The sequence below is a fragment of the Bemisia tabaci genome, chromosome 1 (genome assembly GCF_918797505.1).
Source record: "Bemisia tabaci chromosome 1, PGI_BMITA_v3".
In the NCBI taxonomy this organism is placed as follows: domain Eukaryota; kingdom Metazoa; phylum Arthropoda; class Insecta; order Hemiptera; family Aleyrodidae; genus Bemisia; species Bemisia tabaci.
In genome coordinates, this window is record NC_092793.1 from 80,118,083 (window position 1) to 80,140,918 (window position 22,836).

The 22,836-nt window shown below is 40.2% G+C and overlaps 1 protein-coding gene across 1 annotated transcript in view; it reads left to right on the plus strand.

The window, feature by feature from the left end:
* The window catches only part of LOC109044024 (protein O-linked-mannose beta-1,2-N-acetylglucosaminyltransferase 1), a 357,066-nt gene that overhangs the window by 16,648 nt on the left and 317,582 nt on the right, over window positions 1-22,836 (plus strand). The window contains exon 2 of the mRNA XM_019061480.2: window positions 9,161-9,203. The gene's annotated coding sequence lies outside the window, so the exon portion shown is untranslated. The remainder of the gene's footprint in view (window positions 1-9,160; window positions 9,204-22,836) is intronic.

The window sequence follows — 22,836 nt, forward strand, 5'->3', positions numbered from 1 at the left end:
TGATAGATATTATTTTTTTTCATCATTTTTAATCAGAATAATCCATGTAGAGTGCAAACATTTCAAAATCAAGAGTTGAAAAACGCTGACTCTGCGAGTTAAAATATTAGAGCCAAACAGAGCGAAGCGGCGCGGCGCGGCGCAGCGTGCTGCCAGCACGAAAGGCTCTCTGGCGCCTACAAACCTAAGTGGATACTTCACGCATTGCGCAATGCTAGAAGTATCCACTTAGGTTTGTAGGCGCGTTTAGCGCTGGTCGCCCGCGGCAGAACGTAAAATCCACATCCTCAAGGGGGTTACTTTCACGTCTCCAGGGACGTAAATTTTACACTTTCAAGGACGTGATTTTCACGTCCGCGAAGTCGTAAAATTCACGTCCCCGAAGGCGTAAAATTCACGTCCCCGAAGGCGTAAAATTTACGTCCCCGGAGGCGTAAAATGCACGTCCCCGAAGGCGTAAAATTCACATCCCCGGAGGCGCAAAATTCACGTCCCGGAAGGCGTAAAATTCACGTCCCCGAAAGCGTAAAATTCACGTCCCCGAAAGCGTAAAATTCACGTCCCCGAAGGAGTAAAATTCACGTTCCCGCGGGCGTGAATTTTACGCACTTTAGGACGTGAATTTTACGCCTTCGGGGACGTAAAATTTACGCCCCAGGCGTAAAATTCACGTTCCCGAAGTCGTAAAATTCGCGTTCCTGAAGTCGTAAAATCTCCGTTCCCGACGAAGTGAAATTTATGCTTTCAACGACGTAAATCTTCGGCAAAAATTCATTAAGCCACTGGAAAAACCGATGCGCGGACGAAAAATCGTTGACGAAATGTCGTATAACCATTTTATCAATGGCAATTTAAAAATATATTAAAAAAACGGGAGAAGAAATTTGGCAACGTGATATGCAGTTAGGATGATTCTGATGACGTTTTTTTTAATTGCATCTTTCCAGAACATGTCCTACATGTTCAATTCACACTCGAAAAGCCGCGGATTGCCGAACGAGGAATGATACGCGAAAACGGCTAAATTCTCAGTTAATATCAGTTTAGTTCACCCTGCTTCCACGTATACTGCGCCGGTTTTACACCCAATTTACTCTTGAAGTTAAACCGCGAGAAGTAAACCTGTTAACACCCGGCAAACGAAATCCATAAGCTCGATTCAACGTTTTGATTACGTCGAAGTGATCGAGCGAAAGTAAGTTTTGATTTGCTAAATGCTAAATGTACTGTGTTTAAAATGACACGCCGGAGTAATGGTGGTTGCCCCGTTGCCAAGTTGAGGCGGAATCCCTGTATTCGACTTTCAATGTTGCAGGCGATGGACATCCCTTAAAATTGGCAACATTGAGGGGTTAGAATCGGCGGGCGACGAAATGCGGAAGCTATGATTGTAATGGAGCCACCGTGGTTGCCAATCATGTCGATATGTGATGTGTTTCGTCTTTCAATTTCATGTTCGATCTATGGGTTTACGCTCATTCTGACATATCCGCGAGGCACTCGTCAAAGCTCACTGCTCAGTCAATCACGTTATCGTGTTTAGATTTTATCGCTTTGCACCCCACTCGCTCTCCGTCCCGGGCTCGCTGCCTTTGCGGGGTGTGATTTGACTTGTTTCAATATTCTCAATTCTATGTCTCATTTTTATCAAGCCCAGTTTCGGGATTCCGTATCAAGCGTAAAACTGCGTCAATTGCGTTCAGATTGTCGATATTTGTATCTGCTTTGAAAAAAAACTAAAAAAATGTGGCCCGGACTATATGTAACAACTCTTTAGATGACTCGTATTCCTTCAATTTTGAGTTTAGTTCAAAGATCTTTTAGAAACTTTATGAATGACCCAGACGGTGTTTGATATGCCAACTTTCAAAGAATTAATGATGTCCATAAGGGAAACCTTTATGGTTCTAAATGCCAACTTTGAATGAAACTGAACAAATAGATTTTGGCTGTACGCTGGGTTGCCGGACGGACTGACACACGTTTTTTAAATCTGGTTGTTTTACTCCTTCTTCTCGTCCTATTTTTTCGTCTTCTCCTCTTACTTCTTTTTCTCCTTCTTCTACTTCTTTTAATTTTTCATTAGGGTCAAGACCCCGTTTGTCTAGCCCCTGAATAAAGGAAACACTGGTACACTGACTCGAGGCACCTTAAAACGTATTGAAATAATAAAATTCCAAATTATTTTTTTCTTTTTTTTTTTGATGACAATACCTCTTCTATACCCGCAAGAGGAGCGAGGAAGTAAAAGCTTATTGTTCAAAAATTTGATAAGCATATATAACAGTGCCACTTTTGTTTCTTACGCACTGCATGGAGTTATTGGAAAGGATGAAAAAGTACATTTTCTGCATATTTATCGTTCGATCTTCTCATTCGCCCTCTTATTTCATTAATGACTAAAATATCCAAGTAAAGTTCCTCTAACAAAGTAACAAATGGACGTATTTCTACAAAACAGAACTGAGTGCATTATAACGTGAGCTCTGTTATGCATTCATTCCTATGGGTTTCAGGGCTCACGTCATAATACACATAGTTCCGTTTGGCAGAAACACGTCCAACTGATAATGCAATCTTTTCATCATAGACTATGATTGAAATATTTATGGCTTTTATGATTCTAAAGAAAATGATATTCAAAAAGTGGTGTTTCCTGCTGCCCTGAGACAAATTCACCAGCCTACTCTATTAACTCTATACCCGGAAATAAACTGTTTAGCGTTGCATAGAGCAAAACCTTAACCCCCTTTCCTATCCACTCTGCTTTTCTCTTCCTTGTACCTATATCTATCCACCTGCCCTCCCCCTCCTTCGTCCCCCCTCTCAAAAATGTTTGTAAGGTGAATTGAATACCTTCCGCGTGAGGGAACCCACACCGAAGTCGCGTGGGCGCCTCGGAAATAAACACGGTGAAATATTCATGGCGGAAGCGGCGGTGACAATGGCGCACAATAAGTTTCCACAAGGGATCGGGCATCGAACAATCGTTTGATGAATGTACCGAGTGTTTTCGTGGGGTTCATAGGGGAGAGGAGGAGTTGTATAGAAATATGGAATGTGTTTGAGCCATAAGATGTACTCAACTCCAGTGGAAAAATTGGCACGGATGGTCGCGGTATGGGAAGCGGTTTATTCAGTCTGATATTAATAGCTTCGGATGATCCCTAAAATGCAAAACTATAGTTTCAGTGAGGATTGTGGAAATGTTCTATTTTTGAGGTGATCCTGATTTTCATCTATAAATGGACGTATTTCTATCAAACGGAACTATGTGCATTGTGACTTGAGCCCTGAGACCCATAAGAGTATATGAATAACGGGGCTCACGTCATAATGCACATAGTTCCGTTTGATAGATTTACGTCCAAATAATCCTCATTGAGAAAAAGGAAAAGAAAATTCCAGACAAGAAGAAGGAAAGTTTCTTGTCGCAGCAGGCGTATTTTACATACATCAAAACAAGGGAATAATCTCTATCATAGATTTGATAGTATTGGGCATAATAAGACGTTACTTTGAAGAAATACGTATTTCGCTGAGCGCAATCCAATACTTTACAGTGCATCTTTTCTCCCGAGGCGAGACCTCATTGATAGCATAGAGCGGAGCACTGTGAGTTCGCGCCTCGCGCCAGCGCGCCAGCGCGCCTTCAATTTTGCAGAGGCAACGCGGACACCCGTCAAGATCGAATAGTTGTATCTCCGCGCCGTCATCAACGAGTGTCTTTTCTCTTGTTCGATTTCCACTGTGTTGGTTCCGTTTGTCTTATTTTTGTTGTGGTGCTTCAAAGAGGAGAGACGTAATTGCGCCTCATTTTTTATTTTTTCTCTGATGGAATGAGTTTATTTATTTATTTATTATTTTCACTAACGCATGAAACGCATGAAAAATGCATTGAAGACAAAGTTTCGCTGCAACTTCGCATTACTGTAAGTTCTTGATCTCCCTTCCTTTTTTTCATAGTTCGGTTTACGTTCCACGCTCTACGGTGCCGATTTCCATGCTTTCAATGGCTAACCATGAGAGACAGTCCCTAGATATGAGCCCGCTCTATTCAGAGTTTGGAAATACAGCTTAGCTTGTTTCTATGCGACGCGTTGAAGCTGTAAATCGTCCTATTTTAATGGATGCAAATGTTCATTTTTATTCACACTTCACTGTAAAGATCTGCCGGACCGTTTTCCTTGATTTTTGTGGCTATCTACAAGGTACAGTCTCTAGATGAGCTTGTTATATTATTTAGATTAACACACAAGGGGCCATAGAAGGCTCGGTGCGCCGCCACAGGGTTGGGCATGGGCCTATGTAGCGGCCAGGGGCCGAATTTTATCGGCTCTTTCACACGGAGTGCAACATCCATCGATGAGTTCAAACTGCACCACCGACCAACCAGAAGCGCTACGCCGGACTTAAGTGCAGTCGAGACCCGTCCTAAGTATATTTAAGTACAGTGGGAGGACCGACAAAATTCGGTCCCAGGGGGTGAGTTCCCATAATTTTTGCTATGTTAGTCGAGTCCTTCGTTTTTTGTTTTGCTTTCATTTTTATTAGAGTACCTATATTGAGAGAGTATGGCCACTGGGCCCCATGGAGAGGCTTAGGACCCAAAAATGGCGGTGCTTTTGTTTTGGTTTTTGTGGATGGGCGGGGGGGTCATTGCCAACTTTTGACGGTTATCACCAACCGCACTTGCTGCCAACCTTACTACATCTAAGATAATTTTTCTCAAAAATTGCACACGATTAGCCTTAAAAATATGTGAAGATGTCGCAATAGTGCATTTGAGTAAATTTCTCGTTACGATAAGCAAAGAAAACTACATTTTGAGTCATTTTGCATTACATTAATTTATGGCGTCCGCCATTTTTGGGTCCTAAGGGCTCCATTTAGCCTAAGATGGCTGAGCCAATCAGAGGTGGTAACCCCAGTGGCCATACTCTCTCAATATAGGTACTCTAATTTTTATTCGACCCGATTAACGTGTGCAAAAACGACACGACACATCGTCCGGAGTCGGACGCGACGGCGCGGCGCAACGGTCACGTAACCTGTTGTGGCCATTCGAGTCGAGCCGGGAAAAGTTTAATCTATTCATTTTTCAGCACTCGAATTTCCCTCACGTCCGCGTCACTTTTTACGCCGGCGCCGCCGGGGCGGGGCCGGGGCCGGGCGTGGCAGCCGGGCGACTTAAGCTCTTCTGAGTTACGGCCCTCGAGGACGGGGATTAGGGAGTGACTTGCTCCAGCTTCGCGACGTCATTTAACGGCATTTAACGGGCTCTAATAGCGCAGTGCTTCATACGCCCGGGCGCGGGGTTTTGTCGACTCGTCGGAAAAAGAAAGGTCCAAGGAGAGACTCCTTGGTCGCGGGCGGTAATTATCGAAAAAAGGAATCGGGCGTAAATTGCCGCGGCTCCGACGTGACGAGAATTCACAGATTACGAAGAAAAAAAATCCTCCGGCTTGTCCTCAGTGTGTGCTTAAGTCTATAGTCAGAGTTTTTGACGCTTAATTTCTCCGAGTAATGCAGTTTAATACATTTTCATTACTTCAACCTCTCTGATTCCCCAAATTTCCATATTTTGTCACGTAAACGTCTTCATTTATCTACTAGGGGGCTATACCCCCAGTAGACGCTTAACGCCATCTTAATGCCCACTTCGCGGGCCTTCGTGGGTTGATCAAGCTTCTGCGGGCTCATTTAGGGACTATCTTTTATCGACAACCGCAAAAATCATGGAAATTGGCTCGGTGTCACTTTAGAGTGAACTTTGACCAAGAAAATGAACTTTTACGTAGTTCAAATGGGTATGCATTTATAACTTTCTAAGATATTTCCAAGATCTGAATCAAGCGGACTCATTTGAGAACTATCATCCGTTGGTTGCCGCAAAAATCATATACATACATACATACAATCATATCGACGGTGAAACTACCAAAACCACTATCTCGTTTGCGGTGTTTAAAAATCTACGCTCACATTTTATTTATTTGAAGTAGACCAAATCAATATCATTCCTTGAAATTTTCACGGAATTTTCTCCGCACAAAGAGGAAAAATCACAGAAATTTTCAAGACTGGATGTTAAGTAGTTTTTCATTTAAAAAATAAAGTATGACAGGAAGTCTGCGACGTCGCAAACCGAGATACGTGGTTTGGTAGTTTCACCGTCGATATACAACATATACAAGCAGAACAGTAAAGTGAACAAAAAATGATCATTTAGGAGGTCAGAGAGCTTGTAATGATAATATGAAATCGTGTGTATGATCATCGGTTGCTTTGAAAAAAAAACATACTGCTTGGGCTGTCGAGGACTGGGCAACGTCGCAGTCTGAGATAAGCGTTTTTCGACTTCAGTCGTTGAAATGATATATCTGAAAGTGACAAGGCAATATTTCAGATGATCAAAAACTCTTACGAATATTTCAATTGCATTGTGTCATCTTGACTAAATGGTGATTTCGATCACGAAAAAAAAGTGTTATAGGGGCCATCCCCCTAATATTGTGGTGCTATACCCCGATTTGTTGGGGGATATGGGCATTTCTTATTAATCGTGGTAAAACCGCAACATTTGGGTCAGTAACCTAATTTATTGGGGTATTACCGCAATCAATTGGGGTACTACCACATTTAATTTGAAATGCCCAGTTGGGTGTTAACCTCTACCTCTTTTTTCCCGTGTCTTTTTTGTCACATTAACACAAGGCCGCCAATCGCAAATCCCTGAGAATGTAGAGACACATTATCCACATTCCTCACTGAAGCAACTGCTGATTTGTAATAGTTTGAAGTTCAAAAATGCTGCAAATAAACTCCGCGAGAAAAAAATCCCGTCGCCGGGGGAAGTAACTCATTCATAGCAACTGTTGCTCATAATATTCGGTTGCGCCCGACCGAAATAATGAACTTTCAAAATGGCGGCGATGTTGCCAGCCGAGTAAAATGCGGTGGGGACTTCGCGGATTGGACGAGGGTGTTCCTGCTCGCTGTGGCACTTTTCATCGATATTCAGCTCGAATATCAACACAATCAACTCATAGAAGCTGCTCAGCACAGCACCACACAAAGGGAAGGTTTTTGAAATTCGAGTAGTTTCCGAGATACAAAGCATTGGATTTGGACCCGCAGTGATGTTTGAAGATCGACATAGCTATCCGGAAACTTAATTTTGCTACAATCTCCCAGACTAAAAATAATGAATAAAAATTTTAAAAAATCATAATAAAAGGGAATAATTCAATAAGTTCATGAATTAAACAGGCATTTTATTTAACAATTAACAACTAATTAACAACTTCTCAAAGTAAACAAATCGACAGTTTTTTTTTTGAGACAACAAAATCATTTTTATGGGAAAAATTCTGCAAAATACTTTGAGCAAAATTTAAAGCTGAAAGTTTTCAAACTATGGTTGGTTTTTTTACAAGTAAATGGGCGAATTAAGTGAGCTCGATAAGTTCACGAAGGACAGTATTGTTGAAAATGGAAACAACGGCTCCTTTGTTTTGCTCAGACTTGACTTGCGGGACCTGCACAAAACCAAAGCTCGTAAGCAAATGTAAATAGCCTGTCCACCAATTTTACAAATTTTCAACATGCTTGACCACGTTAATGGCTTGAATCAGTCTTAAAAGAGAGTTTTTACAATTTTTTAAAAAATGTGGCATATTTCATGGAATATTTTGTTTACACCATATACAGCCGTTATTTATCGAACGTTTTCTCGTATACCTAGAAGAACAATGAATAGAAACATATATGTTTGAGTACGATTTTTTGCGAATATTCTTTTTATCCGATCTTCTTATATTGGAGAAATTTTGATAAGAAACGAAATTTTGAAGAGTCGTAGAGTACAGAATGAACATTTTTCCGATCTTTAAGAAATGCTTATCAGAACTAAGCATGCCCAAGTTGTTTTTTGAAACTGCTTAATAACGCTTTTTAGTCAATTCCTTGAAAATCTGTTCCTCAAAGATCGAAATGAAAGCTTTTAAAACAAACTTATTTTCAGTGTGCCAAGAGGATGGTTTCGTACGCGCTCCTCCGCTTTCGCCACCAAAATCCGAGCCGAACCCACAGAGCTTCACACGCTCAAGATTTGACTGGTGAATAAAAGCTCGAAACTTATTTAAACATGAGTTGCTATTCGCGGGCCGTAATTAATGAATCGAAGCATTCTCTCTTATTCAACCCTTATCCAAACTTCCCCGACCCTCCCCTGCTAATCCTCTCCCGCCACCCTCCAGATACCGAGTCTTTCGACGGTCGCTCTTGGTTAAGTCGCGAAATTTATTTGCCATCCAGATAATTTCGAGCGTTTCAACCCGGGCTCTCGATAAGTTCGACGTATTTATGCTAAAATGAACTATGTTGCACACGAGTCCTATTCATATAGTTCCTTTTGGCATGAATACGTCCAGTTGAAAACCTCCCTCAGCCTGTGCCATTGAAGTTCGCATTTTAAAGCTGAATTTTTTCGGTCAGCTGTAACCGAGACGACGCGAAGATGCGGAGATTTCTCGACCAGCACTCACATTGATTAAAAGATGTTCAGGGGAATATTAATGAATGATCGATACCATCTTATGACTTGTGTTTTTGCGGCGGGGTCTCTCAGAGAATCGTAGGATAAAACCGTCCCTGAGATGTCGAAACGGTTGAGTTTTGTGCGGTTTGAGGGAAAAAACGTAAGTACAGCGCATCGGTAATAAACAAAAACTAACGGATGTTTGAAATATCGTCCCATATCACGATTTAGTTTCATCGATATGATGCATCTTCAATAGGAAGTTTAGCATAATTTCACTGCTCTTAGTTTATAATTTTGTTATCGCCTTATACATGAGGATCTCAGAAGACAAGTTGGAGAAGTGCAGTTTTTTAAAAACAATTCGCTGTTAATAATTTCAACTAAAACTAGTCTAAAAATATAATCTACGAAAAATTCATTACCAAAATCCAATCTTTAAGCATCAGGCAGAGAGTTTAAATTTTTCTCCGCCATATGGATCCATGTATAATGTTGAAACTCTGAACACGTATTTCTTGAAGTAGAAAAAACTGCACTCTTCCCACTTGTCCTCCGAGCTCATCATATACGCTCAATGACCCCCAAAATTTAATTATTTCTCATTGTCTGTTTTAGATATCTACTGAGTTGATTTTTAGGATTTTGCGGCTACAAGCAGGTAATAACCTTTACACGAGCCTGTTCTTTTTATCAATTAGTTCACAATTTCACACTTTCTTACAGGTCAGTTTGTTTCAATGAATGTGTGTTTAATACATGAAAAAAAGTGATAATCAAATTGGGTAACAGTGAACATTGGGTAATAGTGTGGATTGCCAAAGATATGTCATATCATTGAAAGAAGTTTTATACATGGATATTTTGTCAATTTTATTAGTCCTGATACTTAGAGTGTAGAAGCTCTGGCTTATGATCGGAATGAAACAGTTTTCAAAACATCAACGCAGTTTTTTGTAAAATGTTCTTTCCACAATTGACACACCAACCTCTATTAACCTGACTCACGGGGTAGAAAAATATTTGCTTGCTTTCTTATTTCCCACGGAAAATATAATATAGAAGTTCGACGGCTAAAATGAAGCTAGAATATGATGCACAGCGTTGGTTGATTGTGCAATATAATGGCTATTTCACATTGCATAACACGACAAATGTCGGACAAACTTGAAAGCCTGATGATAAGGCATCAGGCTGGAATGCAGTTCAAGTTACCAGAGAAAAACGCTAAATTGAAATGTGAATTTTTTATCGGGGAAGAGAGGGACATAATGCCTTGATAAAGCAAGCTTGCTAGCCTGGCAGACCGTTGGCACTTGAGACATGGAAAAATCTTGAAAACAAGACGACTGGGTGGGAAATAGAGTCTTAAAGTTTCACCCCTCAACGTCGTGGCTTAGCAATGGTATTAGGGTTTGTTCCATGCTCGACGAATGTGGTTCTACACTTTGACACAAGTGAGATAAATTTCTGTTAAGTAAAAACAGTCGCTGCAGCGTTTTATTTCTACAGCTGGGCTTGTTTACTTATCGCGAACTACGAGTATTAGAATGATCATCTTCATGAAAATATGTTTCTAAAATTTTTTTTGAACACAAATGGACGAGGCGCGCTTCGAATTCGACTTTCATCCTTAGACGTTCCCAAAGATTCTCATCAAAAATTTGAAATTCGAAAGGAGCAATGTCAACAAAAATTTTGGAAATAAATTTATCAGCCGGTGCAAAAAAAAATAAGCCGCCATTAAACGACGAATTTAATTGCAGGACGTCGAAAAACAGACCATGACATCCCTTTTTTGGATTTACTGACATTGAAGTTGCCTCATTAGCCGGCTAGGTTGGCCTAGCGGTCTGAGCGTCTGACTCTAGACCAATAGTTCCCTGATTCGAATCCCTGTGGTGGCGACAAATTTTCAAGGAGCTGACGAGTGGATCTGCAGACGCAGACTCCACTCGGCCTCAATCCCTGAAAATTTGAAAGCCTGGAGCGTGGATGTGTACTAACCCTAACCCGATGCTCATTCAAAGTTGCAAAATCCTCAAATTGATTAAAAACCAATAATAACTAAAAAATAAAAAATTAAAATTAAAACAAAATGAAAAGGAAAATAAGAAGGTCGCATGATTAAAGTTCTTGCTCAGTCTCCAAATTTGTCCTCCCATGAGTTGTTTTCGAAAACTGCTTTTCGATGGTGTTACAGCCCCCCACCAGCCACAAGCCTGGGGAAAAAAAATGTTTTCCCCACATTTTTGCGACTGGAATGCACCGAATCTCATCAACATTTGTATGCATCCATGACGTGTTACCCTTCATTCATTAGTGACATTAACTACAATTTCTGGCTCAGTTTAGAAACAACGCATGTACCATTAGTTTTCCTATGCACGTAAGTTTTCTTACAAATGAGCTAGAAATTGCAGTTCTGAATTGCAAAATGTTGCACATTTTCAAATTTATGCACAAATATGTCAAGCACTGTTAGTCATGGATATTTTCCTTAGGTTACATTTTGACGCCGGCCATTTCCACACCTCCGCATGCACGAGAAAAGCTCAGATTTGAAGCGCGTTCTCATTGATTAATGGTTCCAGAGTACTTGAAATAGGCGTTGGCGTCCATTTTTTCGTCACACCCATCAATAGTTCATCCAAAACATTTTGACAGTGATCGGTCAGTGCGCCCAATCACGCTGCCAACAGATTGCATGAAAATGCGTTAATTCCCATCGTTCCAAAACAGAAAAAGCCGGCAATTTATCAATACTCATCTGCAACCCATCCGATTACGAGTCAATCGTTACGCACAAAGAGAACGCGGGAGGAGAGAGGGGGTCGTGTTAAATGCTAACCCGTTTTCGACCTTTATCGTTTGCATTTCCATTGCTGTTTTGTTGTTGTAATTTCAGTACAGCACCGCTCCGGGCTTGAATACCGTGTTTGTTGCGTGAATAGGAGCGACGCCATGGATGGGGGGGGGGGGGCACAGGCGATTATAGCTATTAAAAATTCCCTCCCCCTATAACCATTGTTCTGTTAGTTTGCCAAACTCTTGAGATAATTATGCATTTTTTACGGTGGATCTCATTTTTTCCGGGATCATGCACAGATAGATGCGCAGATTATAATCTTAAACGTCATGAGTAAACATACGTAGCGACATTCAACGAATAAAAAACAAACGTTACTGTATAATATAAAACAGTAACACGTAATGCGTATAATGCCTACGATGCGAAACGCTTAGGGAGTACCAGTGAAGCGGTCTGAGTTCGTATCCTCTAGTTCAGTGTAACATTCAGTGTATAACATATAACACAATTTATATTTTTGGAAATGTTTGCAACTTAACAACCAGTGGCTGGAGGATGCTCAATCTTTTAACGTCATTAGGACACCTATAAAATATGTCTTTTTTGCCGAAAAATACTAAAATAATATCACCCTTTGCCGAGATAGTCTAGATACCTGTTCATATCGTTATGGTAATGCAACTGTCTATGTCATCGGGACATTTGTGATAAGGTCACAATGGCATACGTTGATTAAATCATCGGGACTCCTTGATGACGTCATTGAAGTGTATTTACTTTTTAGAATAGCATGTGTGTTTGATATACGAGTATATGCCTTAGCAGCATGGTGTCAACTTGTTTTTTATTTGTTTTTTTACTTTACTGAAGGGCGTATTTAGAAGTATTAAATTGCTTTTGATTGAAAAGAGTGAAAGTACGGACCAAAGGCTGAATTATCCGTCACCCAAAAGGCCAATTTAAGCTATTTAAAATCGGAAGTCTAAAAGTGTTATCATACGGGATTTGGACGATCAGCAATCAAAAAGGTTGCAAAAATAGGTAACACAAATCTGTCATTTTTAAGTAAAAAGAATGTAAAGCGAAAAGAAGAGTGAGAGATTATTGGATGATATAGATGTTCCCAAATTATTGTGGTGGGGCCTCAATAAATTAGTATACTAACCCAAATGTTGCAGTGCTACCACAAATTGAGTTGCGGTAATTAATTGGAAATGTCAATATCATCCAACAGATTGGGTAGTATCACAATTTTAGGGGATAATTCCTAGCACTTCTTTTCCGTGTAGTAGCTTTTATTTATCTATTTTTTTAAACAACTGTATTTTGATTCTTTGTTCGCGTTTCACGCCTCACCCAGTTTTCACTATTATTCTTGGCAACAACACCCTAAAAGAAAGAGTCCATTTTTCATGTGTTTAAACCTGCACACACGGCGTTTGCGTCTACGAGCGTGGAAACAGTTCCCGCGTTGTTTTTCAGTTTGTTTATTTGCTTTTTTTTACGATCGAAAGACCGCTTTTGCCTCTCCCCGGGCCGCTGCGTCGAAAGGCTCCTCGAGTATTGCTTGCTCGGCAATTTCATGCTTTGCGCCCGCTTCAAAACGAACCATCTGCCCCCTCCAGTTGCCAAATGAGCAAACCGAAGTCTACTTCCAAAGTCCTCTTTCCTCAAAGCCACCTCGATTCATAATCGCATAAACATATCGCACAACGTAATCGGGAATATTATATTCGTGTCAGTTGTTGAAATATTGCTTTTAACTTCCTAAACGGTCACCACTGACATAAAACTTTCACTTAAAAAACGAGACCCGATTGTCAGCCCCTGAGGCGCTACTACAAGTAAGACTGAAAAACAAATACAATCTGAACCATCACAACATTGAAATAGAGCAAGAGAAAGGATGCGCAATGACAACGGCGCAGAGATACAACTATTCGTGATTGATGGGTGTCCGTGTTGTATCTGCAAAATTGAAGGCGCGATGGCACAAGGCGTGAAGTCGCAAAGCTCATGCTCCACTCCATGCTGCTAATGAGGTGTTGCTCTAATTCGGGAGAAAATTTAAAAAAACGAGGCCCGATTTCGTCTCTCCTATTTTCGACTGTGTTACTCTCGCAGCCCTTGAAGCACCACTACGAATAAGACAAACAGAAATAAATATCACTTTTAATACCATTAGGGAACTACACAAGTTGAAATTCTTTAAAAAAATTATTTAAAAAACATAAAGATAAAACACACTCACTTGCGTAAAATTGTATAAAATAACCGGGACGCGTTTCGGGAGCTTAGCTCCCATCCTCAGCCGCGACTGAAGGTGTTTGTTTACCTCGCTCACCTTCATTCGCGGCTGAGGATGGGAGCTAAGCTCCGAAACGCGTCCCGGTTATTTTATACAATTTTACGCAAGTGAGTGTGTTTTATCTTTATGTTTTTTAAATAATTTTTTAAAGAATTTCAACTTATGTAGTTTCCCTAATGGTATTAAAAGTGAAAATGCCCTCAAAGCATTCGGGAGTTTCAACAAATGTGACGACGGACGGTACCAGTCCAGAGAAGGTTATGTTTCATGAAGCCGCAGCCTCCATTCCGTTGATAAGTGATAACCCGGCAAATTGGCGGAATGAGCTGCGAGGTAAACAAACACCTTCAGTCGCGGCTGAGGATGGGAGCTAAGCTCCCGAAACGCGTCCCGGTTATTTTATACAATTTTACGCAAGTGAGTGTGTTTTATCTTTATGTTTTTTAAATAATTTTTTTAAAGAATTTCAACTTGTGTAGTTCCCTAATGGTATTAAAAGTGAAAATGCCCTCAAAGCATTCGGGAGTTTCAACAAATGTGACGACGGACGGTACCAGTCCAGAGAAGGTTATGTTCATGAAGCCGCAGCCTCCATTCCGTTGATAAGTGATAACCGGCAAATTGGCGGAATGAGCTGCGAGGTAAACAAACACCTTCAGTCGCGGCTGAGGATGGGAGCTAAGCTCCCGAAACGCGTCCCGGTTATTTTATACAATTTTACGCAAGTGAGTGTGTTTTATCTTTATGTTTTTTAAATAATTTTTTTAAAGAAATAAATATAATGTCGAAGCAAGAGAAAGGATGCGCGTCTATGACGGTGCAGGGATACAACTATTCGTGCTTGACGGATGACCGTGTTGCAGCTCCAAAATTGAAGGCACGATGGAGCGAGGCATGAACTCGCAATGCTTCGCTCTATGCTGTCAATAAGGTTTTGCTCAGATTAGGGAGGAAAGTTGAATGACGAGGCCTGATTACGTTTCTCCTAGCTGTGTTGCTCATGTAGTTTTTGAAGCATCCTCACAAATAAGACGAACGGAAACAAAAACTATATGAGAATAGAGCAAGAGGAAGGGCGTGCGTTGATGACGGAACAGAACTATATCGAGGGTGTAAGTCGGCGATCACATAACTCGGTTTGCGACGTCGCAGACTTCCTATCATACTTTATTTCTTAAACGGAAAACTACTCAACGGCAATTCTTTAAAACTGCCGTGATTTTTCTCTCTCACTCTCTTTCGCACGGCAAGCAGGCGGTTAGCGCGAAACGCGCCTACAAACCTAAGTGGATACCTCAAGCATTGCGCAATGCGTGAAGTATCCACTTAGGTTTGTAGGCACCAGATAGCTTTTCGTGCTGGCAGCACGTCTCGCCGCTTCGCTCTGTTTGGCTCTAGTATTTAAACTCGCAGAGTCAGCGATTTTCAACTCATGATTTTGAAATGTTTGCACTCTACATGGATTATTCTCATTTAAATTGTTGGAAAAAAATATTATGCATCAAAAGAGAATATCGACGGTGTAAGTCAGCAATCACATAACTCGGTTTGCGACGTCGCAGACTTCCTGTCATACTTTCTTTTTCAACGGAAAACTACTCAGCGGCAATTCTTTAGAACTGCCGTGAGTTTTCTTCTCTGCGCGAAGAATATTCTGCAAAAACTTCAAGGAATGATGTCAATTTGTTCTCCTTTAAAAAATAACATAGAGGCGGAGATTTTCAGACACCGCAAATGACATATGTGATTGCGAACTTACGCCGTCGATACGTATCATTCGTGCTTGATACGTGTCCGATTTGCATCTGCAAAGTTGATGGTGCGACTGAACGAGGCGTAAAAGTCCTCTCCGTGTGAATATGCCAAATACTTAATTTTATAAGTTTTGACGTGAGGTTCTTTTTCAAGATCGCATCGTAGTGAGAACCTCATAATAGAAATGACTCAGTTCAGCGGGGTAGCGTGGATTGCGATCTATCGATTGTTATGCCATTTAAATCTATAGAGAAGGATCGATAAAAAGGGTGTTCGCAGAGAATACCTTAATAATCGATTCTTTATCACAGGTTTGAATAGCATAACAATCGATACATCGCAATTCACGCCACGCTACTGACTCAGTTCCACGAATGGAACGACTTTATTCCTCAAATCAGCTGTTACTATTCAAACTGCACCTGACTTTGATGATTCGATGGCAAGAAAATAACGTTGATTTGCACCCTGAGAGCCAACGGAAGAAAAAGAGGAGGTAAAAAAGAACGGAGATAATGGACTCTACGTCATTGAGGCTAACTAAACGCTACTCATCAATACACGCTCGGCGTTATTCTCTGTAATACGATAATACGAAACGAACCGCGATGCACGGCTCGGGGAGGAGCAAACAAAACCTCCCCCAACCCCTCACCCTCTGTCGGGTGCTCAGGAAAAGCGCAACTCGTACGGTTGATTCCCCGAAAGTGGACAAATAATTGCTCGAGCGTTGCGCTGGATAAAAAGAAAACAAGCAGGAAGCTCCAACGCATTGGCGTCGGAGAGCGGCTCTGGGGGCAGTAGTTGTAGTCAAGAATGAGGGCCTAGACACATTTTGTCATTGATTTACAATCCGACAACTGTCGATTCATGTTTTGTAACTTAGCGGATTTACGTAGCGGTGTATAAATGTGTATTGGGCTTTGATATGGCGAATACATGGCATTATCACTTGTTGTATACTTTTAATTTTGAAAGCTCTTTGGAGGTCCGCTTCCTAAAAAATCTCTGGTTGATAAGTCGTTTAGCGAGGCTGCAAAAAATTTGCATTTTTACATCTGAAAGTGTAGGTATTGGTTTTTTGTATAATTGTTTTTTTGGATTGCTGGAAAAGTAACGCATACTTCTATAATTTAGGACTGAGTCAGAGAAATATAAGGTTCGTTAAATAGTAAATATTCCTAGTACCGTGTGACACTATTGTTAACGAAAAGTTTTTGCAACTTGTCAAAGAGGTTGTTGAATGATCTTCGAATAACTTTGATGAGCTAGAGGTAATGGTTCTATCTGCAGCTCGTGGACTTCTGTACGATATTGTCCAGAATCATCTAAATTTTCAAAAAGTGTCCGCTTGTTCGATACCCAATTTGCTCATTCATGCATACAAGGAGAAGCGCATGAAAGCTTTAGCAGACATTTTGGAGATGAATCAAGAATTAGATGAAGAATTTATGACTTAAATCACGGCACCTTAATCACGGGATGACCTTAATTACGGCAACTATTTATTGTCCATGAGATGCAGATGGTTCCATTTCCCTAGCTCATCAAAAGGTATTCGAAGATCAATTTCATCAGCCACCCGTACGAACCACGTTTCTAGTGACCCGTACTTGCTTCGCACGTATGAAACATACAATCAGAGAAAACAGAATTCATCTTACAATAATCAATAATCAGTAGGACATGAATCGTTGCGATGTATAATACGACATTATAATGCGGCATTACTATTGTAATTCATTTTAATGTTTAGGGGCATTATAAATCATTATTGCCACGTCGGAATGAAATGTTGTAGACTGAATTGAAAAGCATGTTGGCAAAATTTATTATAAAAATAGTATAACATGTAGGTACATAACATAAAGGTAATACAAATTAAAATGATTAGAGCGTGTATATTTCATTACATTATAGGTATATTACAATCATTTTTGTCATTGTTGGAAATTTTGATAGTTTGAATTTTGATAGTTGATAGTTGATAGTTTGAGAGTTGAAAATTTGGTTATTTTATTTAGTTAAGGTGATTCGATAGACGCCATATTTTGTGTCAGAATGGCATGCGACATATCCCACCAATTGGTTCCATTTTTCATTTACTCATCATTTTTCTCCAATTTTAAGTTTCGCAATTCTGTTTTCAGGAGACTAAAGCACTCACTTATCAATTTGTATATTTATATTGAGTTAAGGGTAGAGACGTATTCCTCACCGGAATTGAGGAATGGAGGTGTTACAGTAAGTCCGGCATTAGGTTCCATTTCGACATCAGCGACGATCAACGCTACGATACTGGAAGCCAGTCTTCCGATATTAAATCCCTAGCGGGGAAGAAAAAAAATGCCTAGATTTCGCTAAAAATCCCTAAATCCCAGATTTGCTCAAATATACTTAAAAAATCCCTAGATTTTGCAAAAAGCGCCATTTTTTTATGAAGAATCGTGATGTCATTCGATGTAGCGATTTGCAATATTTAAATCTGATTGGCTCGTTTGAATTTTGGCGCTCTCTGAAAGCAGTGCTAATCCAGACCAATAAAATGAAAGAATATTAGTTGATTTCTTATTATTAACAGGTTGAATGCAGTTGAATGTCAAGTACATCGAAGGACGCAATCGTTTTAATTTCCGGCTTATTTGCGGGGAAAATAGTGTTGCCAAAAAGGCCTACAAAATATAGATGAAAAAATGTTTTCGATTGTCGAAGCTAGAATTGAGGTTAAAAAGTTGATTTTTGGTAACTTTACCTCATCAAAAAAAAATCCCTAGATTTCCTGAAAAATCCCTAAATCCCTGGAAATTCCGGAAAATCCCTAAATCTAGGAATAAACTCTTAGACATCGGATGGCTGTTGGAAGCATTAGAGTCAACATTTGAAACGCTGCTGCAGAATTTGCCGGGAGTATAATCGAGTGTTGAAAGTCAGTAGAATTGAACAATGTAATAATTGCTTTCCGAAATAATCGTTATAATAAAAAAACAACGAATCTGAACTGTTAATACTGGAACACACCTTCTGTAAATGTACCTTGCGAGAGATAAGTAAAAAAATAGATGTACTGGAGGAGAAGTGCTTCTCCACAGAGTTTGAAGAAGGAAAAAAAAATGCCCAAATTTACTTACTTCAGCATTTTCGGCAAAATCACTGCAATTTCCGAACCTTTTTCTGGCCAGGGGCCAAAATTAAATGATTATGAAGGGCCACTTAGATGTTGTAGATAAAAATAGGACTGTTGAAAAAGTCGCCGTTTTCAATAAATATGTACCCGGAATGGAAGACATCTAGGGGAAAATTGTTACGATTTTCCGATGCAAATATTTTCCTACAATCTATTTTCCTGCGTTTTGGGATTATACGTACTAAGCAGGCTAAGGGCCCGTTCGCCAAAACTAATCGGAACTGTATGAATGAATTGCTCCTTTTAAAAATCAAAACAATATCGAATTGCGATATATTACACAGTTAAGATAGGGCTATGTCCTGTCGTAAGCGGCGACATAAAGTCGATATCATTTCAATAATCGCCCCAATGGCCACGATAGTTGTTAGACGTTTACCGTTTCCCTGGTAACCTTTGTTTGCTATCAGCTGATATCGAGTAAATGACTAGGAAGCTCCAACCCAGTGGTTAAAGCTTCCTTAACCGCGAAAACTTTAAAATTCAAATTTTCAAATTTTGAACGTAAAGTACATTTTTTCCATCACGAGATAAAAGCACAAACAAGTTTTGAACTGTTGACTGTATCACCATGATTCCAAAAATACAATACACAATATAGCATTGACTAACAATAAAACAGTATGCAATAAAATAAAGTCATGACAAGGAACATAGCCGAAAATGGCGCCGATTCCCATCAACCAACGCGCGGTCTCTACAATGTAACATGCTGCATTGATACTCCCCAGCTGGGACCGTCCGGAATAGCAGCTCTAGTGCAAGCACCAGAGCCGCTAAAAGTGAAAACCAGTGGCGTGGCGTGAATTGCGATATATCGATTGTTATTCCATTTAAACCTATGGTAAAGAATCGATTATTAAGGTGCTCGATGCAAGCACCCTGTTTATCGATCCTTTTCCATGGGTTTAAATGGCATAACAATCGATATATCGCAATTCACGCCAGGCCACTGGTGAAAACCGACTCGGGTAGAACTTTCGTCGCTTTGAGACCCGTGCGAGTGAGTCAAGTCGCTCTCCAGCCAATCAGTTATTAATCATGTCGATATTATATCGTAAACTCTCCGAGCCGTGCTCCGGTATTTGTATTCTGATCCGATTTACTTGTCGTTCCATTTGTCTTTCCGTTTTTATTATCTCACAAGTGGTGATATTTTTATTCGCCTGTCCTTTTATTATTTACACATCTCTCGAATCGTAAACTCATCTTTGCACCAGCAGTTTTGTTTGAAAGTTTCAGGGATTCGTTAGAAAGTATGGAATGGCTCATAATATCAATTTCAAATCATTTTTCATTGGTTACTGTACCTAATATTTGGATCGAACCAAGAAAAAAGGAACCAGCGCGGATACAGTGTTGTGAAAAGGTTGCGTCTTCATAATTATCTAAAAGATCTTCCAAAATAGAAAATAGTTTTTGTTTCCCACCAAAAAGTTGTTAATTTTGAAGGAAATCAATTATGTAAATTTTAAAACCGAACATAAAATAAGTATTTTTAAGAGAAAAGGAGAAGTTGCACGATTTTGGGAACACTGTAATGGGCCGGTTGCAAACTTTTGCTAGAGCAAAACTAAGAGTTGTTTCTTACAGATAATGCCTCAAAAATCACGATGAGCATATCGGCAAAGTCTGAAATGCACTCATAACTTCACAATCTGCGTAAGAAATTTGCGGTTTTTTGAGCTTCCCGCTTCAAAAACGATACTACGGCACAGGTGAACACTTTGTAAGAGGAGTCGTTCCATCGTCGGCAATACTCATCATGGCCGACGCCAATCCGCCGAAACACGTTTGATGGGACGATATAACACCTGAACTAGATTAGACCAGATAACAATCAGCGTGTTAACGATATTTTCCACGCCCGAATTGATTGACCTTGAACTCTCCTCGAATTACGCGCGGAACTGCGCGCAAGCGTCGGCCTTGATGAATATCGCCGACGATAGAGCGACTCCTCTAACAAAATGTTCACCTGTGCCGTAGTATCGTTTTTGAAGCGGGAAGCTTAAAAAAACGCAAATTTCTTACGCAGATTGTGAAGTTATAAGTGCATTTCAGACTTTGCCGATGCGCTCATCGTGATTTTTAAGGCATTATCTGCAAGAAACAAATCTTAGTTTTGATATAGCAAAAGTTTGCAACAGGCCCATTGCGCTGGTTCCTTTTTGCTAAATGTGATCCATTTAAGGGTGATTTTAGTTTTTTTTTATCTTACTCGCGAGGGAGATATGTTTCTGTTTTTTGACACAGTGATTGTTGACGACTGTGCACTCGGCCTAATGGTAGAATTTGACACCGTGAAATGTAGAAATGTTCGCAAGTTCTCGCGCAACACAAGGTGATAACTCGAGTATTTTCGACCACCTGCTTATAGACTCGAGCACTGCCGTGCTAAGGAAAAATAACGCCGTATGAACCTTCAGGCATTGCCACATTTTCTTTGGTAAATCACGAATTTTCGGGAAAATTTTTAAATATTTTTCCTCCATTTTATCAGATAATTTCGTTGGCAATTTCACCTGAAGTTCCTGAAAATTTCAAGGAAAAATATTCAAAACGTTCTTCAAAAACAACTGTTTTGTGAGAAGAAATTTGGCAACTCTTGAATGTTCCTACGGCGTTTTTACTTAGCGTGGTAGAGCAGCCAGTGACTGTAATACATGCCGACCGCCATAAATACTTATGCCTCCTTGGAGTGGGATCCTCCGATCGCAGCACCGTCCCAAAATTGAGGGTTTAGCCTCGTCCGGGATTCGCCAAATGCATTTACCAGCATCTATCGTTGCTCCTCTGGCGTAAAGGCGTATGCCAATTCGCACGTGAGCCCTAGAGAGCATGAATATGTATGGAGCGTATGGCTCACGTTGAAATTGAGATGCGACTTTGTGCCGGAAAAGCGACGCTATGAGGGACGAAGAGAGGAAAAGAGCCCCGGTCCTTCCACCACAAAACTTCCCCGAAACGGAAACTTAATTTATCCGGACTCTGCGTTTTGGTGAAATTAAATTCAGTGGACCTGCAGCTGGAATGACTGCAATGTCCGGTGGATACAGAGTCATCCATTTATGCTGGTCATATGGTTCTTTATGGCAGTGATTTTGTTTTTACAAATGCCTGCTGCGTGAAGGAGGTCGGGGCCACAGGATTAAACGTACTTATCTTCACTTTGTGACCCAAAATTTTCCAGGGAATTGTCATTGTGTAGGTTTTTTTTTGAACTTTCGCTATCCCCAGTAAGAAAAACATAGCGCCAAAAATTCACCAGAAAAACAGGTGAGAAACAGTGAAGCATGCAGTGACAGGGGATTTGCAGGATTCTTGGTTTAGCCGCGATTCTTTAATTGGACGCATTTCTGCCAAATGGAACTATGTGCAAGACATGAGCCCTGGGACCCATAAAAATGCGTGCATAACAGGGCTCACGTCATAATGCACTTAGTTCCGTTTGGCAGAAATGCATCCAATTATCCCTGAATCGAAGAGCAGTCGGTGTGAACCATGAATTCCACATTTTCACTCTTTTTCCCGGCCAAGTTTGCCGAGAAGCTAATGACGCTACCATATAAAACCATTGGATTATTTCCTTTCCATCGACTGAAATTAGAAAGTTTCAAATTGAAAATTACACCTACGGGTTTAAAGTTCTATAGTTAGTCACTTTGCACCCAACAATTTTCAATAAGTTGGTGGTTTAAGTTTTAGTATATCTTATACAAGATTGCTAGTTTATGCAAGAATGTTCACAGTAGAAAATAATACTTCAGGCTGCAGAGTAGTATGTAGCTGATGCTTTTGCGGCTCTTTAAATAAAGGAAAAATAGAATAATTATGTAAAGGAATGCTTTTACGGTAAGATTTTCATACTTATTGTTGAATATTTTCCTCTGCGCAGTAATTTCTCGCAACTTCTTTCATGTCATTCACCTGTATTTCCAAATTCACACCATCAATATTCGTTTTTCTTGTGAAGACTCACCAAGTTTTGACACAGTTTCAATTAATTTAACGCACTTATTGGCGTCCATAGTGGCTGCAGCTAGTGACAATTCTTGAACAACACTGTTTTCCCTCCTTTAATTCCATTGAAAATATCGATTGTACATGAGGCAAGCTGCCTCACCAAGAATCGATTGTTTTACATAAATTTAAATAGAGGATTCGTAGTGTTGCCAACTTTCCAGAATTGCTACTGGCCACAGCCCATCTTAGATGAATTGCGCTTCGAATTA